Below are 6,317 nucleotides of genomic sequence, written 5' to 3'. Positions count from 1 at the left end.
AGAGTTGTCCACAGATAAGTCACTCTCAGAATCCCTCTATGCTTGTGATCATGCTACTGTTGTGACATACACTTAGACAACTCACACACAACATACACAACACACATTTTCTTTTTTCATAAATTAATCTGACTCTAACAAAGACTATCTTGGCTTCCTTCTTTTCCATCTCTGCTTTCTCTCAATACTCTCCTTGAGCTTTCTGGGATCACCCCAAACACACCTCTGGTCCCATTCTTGTATAAAGGCAACATAATTAAAATGAAGGGGCACTTGTGTAAATATTTTATCAACTAAGTAATGAAATGCACACGAGACATCAATACGTCTTGTATTACATTGGGATGGCATACAGCATTTTCACTGTCAATCTATCGATGATGATTTTTACTGTTAGACCATAAATAATTGCAGGCTTAAGGAGCTCATCAACATTCAATGTGCATGCAGCATAAAATTCCTGAGCATTAAGATTAAGGATACTCTAAATGTTAGCATCTTTTTAAAAAACAGTTTCAGTGCAAAATATGATTCCCTTTCTCTCAGATGCTGTGAACCAGTTCACAGAACAAGAGCCATTTGCAAACATCTCTATGTCCACCTGTGCTACACTTCCACATTTTTACTTAGACTGGCTCCTATGACAGAGTTCTGATCCACGGCATGGGGGAGGATGGCCTTCCCTGAATGAACACGAAGAGGCATCAATTCAAATTTCTTAAGTGGAACCAGACTTACACTGTCTCCTTTGCTGCCTTCAACATGGACTGATGCTTGGTGTGTGTGTGTGGTGGGTGGGAGCAGGTATCTTGGGGCCATGAGAGAGCTAGTATGAACAGAATGTCTAGGGAGGACCATATCACAGAGGAGAAATAAAAGATGAGAGTGCACTCTAGTGTGTCTGAGCCATTCTATCAGGCCTGAGCACCTATCTACTCACTGTATACCTAACACAAAATATACATCTTCTTTTCTATGCATACATATCAGTCTTTTCTTTTTTTTTTTTAATTTTTTTCAACTTTTTAAAAAAGATTTTATTTATTTATTTGACAGAGAGAGAGACCACAAGTAGGTAGAGAGGCAGGCAGAGAGAGAGGGGGTTGCAGGCTCCCTGCCCAGCAGGGAGCCCAATGTGGGGATCCATCCCAGGACCCTGAGAACATGACCTGAGTCAAAGGCAGAGGCTTCACCCACTGAGCCACCCAGGTGCTCCACACATCAGTCTTTTCATGGTAGACCTGACCACAAAATAACAGGTATTGAAAAATGCATTATTATCCCTCAATTGATCCAATGTTAAATGTGAGGATAACATGTACTTAATCTGATTAGTTTCTACAACTGATGCAAGTCCTCTTTCCGCTCAGGTTTGGAGAACTGTAGGGACAGCATGGGCTGTGAAACAACATAGGGACAGCTAGCCCCAAAATTGGGTAGGCTGTCTGAAGCAGAAATGGTCACTGCTGATGATTCCCTTATCACCAAGAAATTTATGAATCCATAAAGAAAGCTTCTTATTCTCTGAATCCTAGAAAATCCCCACCATTCTTAAGTCCCCATCTCTGTCACATTTTCTCACCATAAGTAGCTTCCTAAGGCCTTGCAGTGACCAAAGGGAGCTCCCTACAGAACTTGCCCACATCAAGAATTCTCCATATTTGGTGTTGTTCTATAGGACTTATCTTCCTCCCAAACTAGGTCATCATCATGTTTTATCTGTCCTCACAACTCTCTCAGTGCCAAGTGTCTAAATCAATCCTGTGGCCCACTGATGGTGTTTTCCAAAGCTTCCAATGAAGTGGTAATGACAATATATTTAAATCTCAGATATGGTCTCAAATTATCTTGTTACCAATGATTTACTAATAAACTAGAAAATTCCATGGTCCTTCTAAGGAGCTATAAGAGCCTGTGTGACTTGGGGGAGGAAAGATGGGGCCTCCATAGGACAGAAAGGAAGGTCAGCTCTGTTGCCTACACATGACCTGAATGGAGATAAGGAGACAGAAGAGCAATGGAAGAGCAAGGAGCCCGATACGGGACTCGATCTTGGGACCCTGGGATCATGATCTGAATGGAAGGCAGAGGTTTAACCCACTGAGCCACCCAGGCATCCTGAAGTCTCTACGTTTTCACCTAATCAAACTGTTACAGTGAAGTGAACAACCTCGATGATGTCACTTCCAAGAAAGGAAAAAAATAGCAACTCAAGAAATCTTACTTCTCCAATCACAAACGAAAGAATGAATGATATCAATTAAACTACATGGAATGTAATGTGCTCCCTGGAGAATTACTCCCATGTGCACATTAAATTCTGAACACCAAGTCATTTCATGCAAACTGTTCTTAAAATCCTTGAGATTTTAAGATTATGCAGATTGGGAGAAGAGAAGCAGAGTGGATCCTGCATGAGTTAACACCCAGGTACACAAGATAGGATTTACATGCGGAGAGTCTCAAACCAAGATACTCGAGATTTAGGAACTTTTAAAAGTTCCGTACTATTCCTAATATGAATATATAATACTTTTGCTTACTAGGAAATCATCAATTTTGAAACCTGGAAATGTGCTCCTCGAAACCAATATTCCTTTTCCTTCTGAAGACACAGTTGCGAGACACACATACATGTGCTTCCTCTTATTTGGTGCTGTTACTCGAAAATCTTTCTTTAGGGAACCTGAGTGGCTCAGTGGGTCAACCCTCTGCTTTTCACAGGGGTGGTGATCTCAGGGTCTTGGGATCCAGCCCTACATCGGGCTCTCTGTTCAGCGGGGAGACTGCTTCCCTCTCTCTCTCTGCCTGCCTCTCTCCCTACTTGTGATCTCTCTCTCACGGTCAAATAAATAAATAAAATCTTTTAAAAAATTACTTTCAGTTCAAGAAAGTGTTTCTCTCATGCAAGGAAAATATAAATTCACCAATAGATGATGAAATGAATTCTATTATTATGACAACTCCATAGACATGATACAACATACACTGACCACTGACCAACCAACTACACAAGAGGAGTAACATTGTATGTATGCATGATATTGATACAGACCGGCACATACATAATTTTATTGACAAAGAGCCTAAAAGTAATTTAAATTTGAGGAAAACTCACATCGTCTTAAAATCTATGGAGTTAAAAATTGTCACCCTATAATAAAACACATGGGTAAAAAGGAAACCCAAATGACTTTGTGATATGGGAAGCCCAAGACAAAAAGAAGCACATGATCATGGAATTGCAAAACCAGAGTAAGTCCAAATTTAATCCAAAACATTTTACATAAAAAAGGATGAGCTATTTAAAAGGAAAACCACCATGTAACCGTATTTTTAAACTGTGACTGTGACCCCATAAAAAACAAGCACTGGAATTATTGGCATGTCTTCATGGACAGTCAAATTGCAATGAATAGTCATTAATATCAACCAGAAAAACATCTAATGAAAAATTTTACCAATAAGGACTTATAAGACATTAAAAATGTATCATGTTATTAACAGAGCCCTTTTTTGATGCAGAATGTATAATTCATTCTGTAGAAAAGCAAGCAAAATCCTTTCATTTCCAGATGAACAATACCACCAACACTCTAAAATATACTGACAAAGCCTTTACATAAGTATTTGGATGAATTCACATTTATTTTGAGGAGAGCAGAACAAAAATCTAATGACTGACCTTCCCTGCTGTAAAACTACATTCATAAACAGAAGTTTTTCTTAAACATGGGGACTGTACTAATTATCTACCTCACTTCTTATAAAGCACATGTCCACATCCTATCAGGATTTGGGATCTAAAGAAACATCAGAAAGGAATCTCAGGGCGCCTGGGTGGTTCAGTGTGTTAAGCCTCAGCCTTCGGCTCAGATCACAATCCCAGGGTCGTGGAATTGAGCCCTGCATCGGGCTCTCTACTAGGCATGGAGCCTGCTTCCTCCTCTCTCTCTCTCTGCCTCTCTGATCTCTGTCTGCCAAATAAATAAATAAAGTCTTAAAAAAAAAACAGAAATGAATCTCAACTACAACTAATTAAAAAATAAAAACAAACATGGCAAAGTCACAATAACTTTATATAAAATGAAATTATGAAATGACGCAACTATTAATAAGGCAACATCTGAGACTGTATTATAGGCAACAAATGTTGAATTCCAAATGTTCTGCCCCCCCACCTTGGCATTATTTAGGTATGAATTCTAGGAAACAAACAGATACATTACTTCGCCACTGAGGAATGGAATACAGAGTGGAAAAATTTCTACTATTAGTTCATACAAAACTTACCTTGCAGGGGAGATACCATGATCAAGTTCATATGAAGTAAAACCAACTTTTGAAGAGGAGTAAAGGACTAGACCTTGTCATTTCAGGTAGGTACTTTCTGATCTGAAAATGCTACTGAGTCTCAATTTTGTATAATTCAGATTAAAGCCTCCATCACATTGGAAAGCATAAATCTGAAAACACGGGACGTCTGTCTCCAGTGCTCTCAGCATTTCTGCACCAAATCCCATTATGCCCATCACTACCCTCACATGCATCTCACAGGAAGCAAAACAGAACTTACAAAGGGCTCAACACTAAGGTTTTTGGAAATAAGGTACTTCCCTGGGTCCGTCATGGCAATGGAGAAGCTCTCAGGTCATGGAGGCCCTCCCACTCTCAGGGAAGTTACCTGGCCTCACTGTGGATGTGGTGGACCAGCGCTCAAGCTGAAGGAGAATCCCTAGAGAATGTAACAGCCTGATAATCTTGGATAGCAGATGTCCCTCAGTGACAAGGACACCAGCACCACCAGGCTTCCTAAACAAATCTCCATTCAAGGAAATCTACTCAAACCACACTTTAAGGTCCATCATCCTCCTTCACATTGGGACGTCACCTCTGTCACCTGCTTCATTCATTCCCACCTACCTGGATGGATGACTACTGTCTTCTTTCTTATCACATCCCAGAACTGCTTCTTTTGTTCTAAAAAGGAGACAAAGTCTGGCTTGGGTATAATGAGGCCTGTTTTTTATTAAAAAAGAAAATGAGTATCCCTAGAGATTCTTTCAATCACAGTTGTGCTTGGTAGAGAAGAGAGGAAACTGCAGAATTCTAGAAAAACATTTCTCACATCCTGTTGTCCAACAGATTCTTTAGAACATACAGGAGGTACTTCCAATGTTCATGTCCTGACCTCCACTTCCCGGTACCACCTATACAACAGTGGGTGGAAACTGGAGTAGAAGACGTGGGCAGCACCATTTTATGCCACTCAGTGTTTAGAATGACCAGGAATCTACAGAAGTGATGAAGAAGATGAAACTAGAGCTGAAAAGGACACATCAGGAAGATTTCTCTCTCCATCTACAAATCCCAACTTATTTCCCTTTTTGCCTGGATCTGAATTCCAGTCACTCACACAGGAATCTTCCAAGACACAGTCTTCACAGGAAGGAACAAAACCCAGAGTGAGGTTTGGAAATCTGGAAGGATTTATTTTCACCCAAGAAGACAAGGTATCTGTAATTCTCTAACATTACATCCCTGTATAGTTGCTGCTGAGTGTGGGTCAGGCATCCCCACTCCTCCTCAGAGAATTCTATGGCCACATCCCTGAAGGTCAGCTGTCCCTGCAATAAATACCACAGTCACCATGTGGCCACTGGCAGAGTTCATGATGGTCCACAAGATGATCGGAATTAATGTCACCAGCCAGACCCAAGACCTGACCTTCTCCAGTTACCTGTTTGTACCCTCTAATCTCTGTCCCATATTTTACTTACCTTCATGTTTCCACCTTATCTTTTACCTCCTTCAAAACCACCAGTCTCCTACAAAAGAAATGGAAACTATCCAGCAAAAGTACGAACTGTCCGGAGGAAGAGCTTAGGCTGGCCCAATTTGAGCTTATCCTCAGACTCACACCTAAGCAGATGCACCAAGAAGTAACCCATGGAATGATCTATAGAGTTCCCTTTATTTTAGTATTAAAATCTCTACCCAAAAAGGAACTCAAAGATCATGTACATAACATACAGAGAATGTACAGAAGTGGTTTCTGTTTTTCTTCTTTAAGATTTTATTTATTTGACAGAGAGATACAGCGAGAGAGGGAACACAGGCAGGGGGAGTGGGAGAGGGAGAACCAGGCTCCCCGTGGAGCAAGGAGCCCGATGTGGGTCTCAATCCCAGGACCCTGGGATCGTGACCCGAGATGAAGGCAGATGCTTAATGACTGAGCCCCCCAGAGTCCTGAGAAGTTTTTTTCTTGAGACTCTTGTGTCACCTTTTGCCCAGCTCTACACAAGACCAGACTCCAC

This window comes from Mustela nivalis, assembly GCF_964662115.1.
Source record: "Mustela nivalis genome assembly, chromosome: 18".
Classification (NCBI taxonomy): Eukaryota; Metazoa; Chordata; class Mammalia; order Carnivora; family Mustelidae; genus Mustela; species Mustela nivalis.
The sequence above is the reverse complement of the archived record's forward strand: the minus strand, read 5'-3'. Positions refer to the sequence as shown.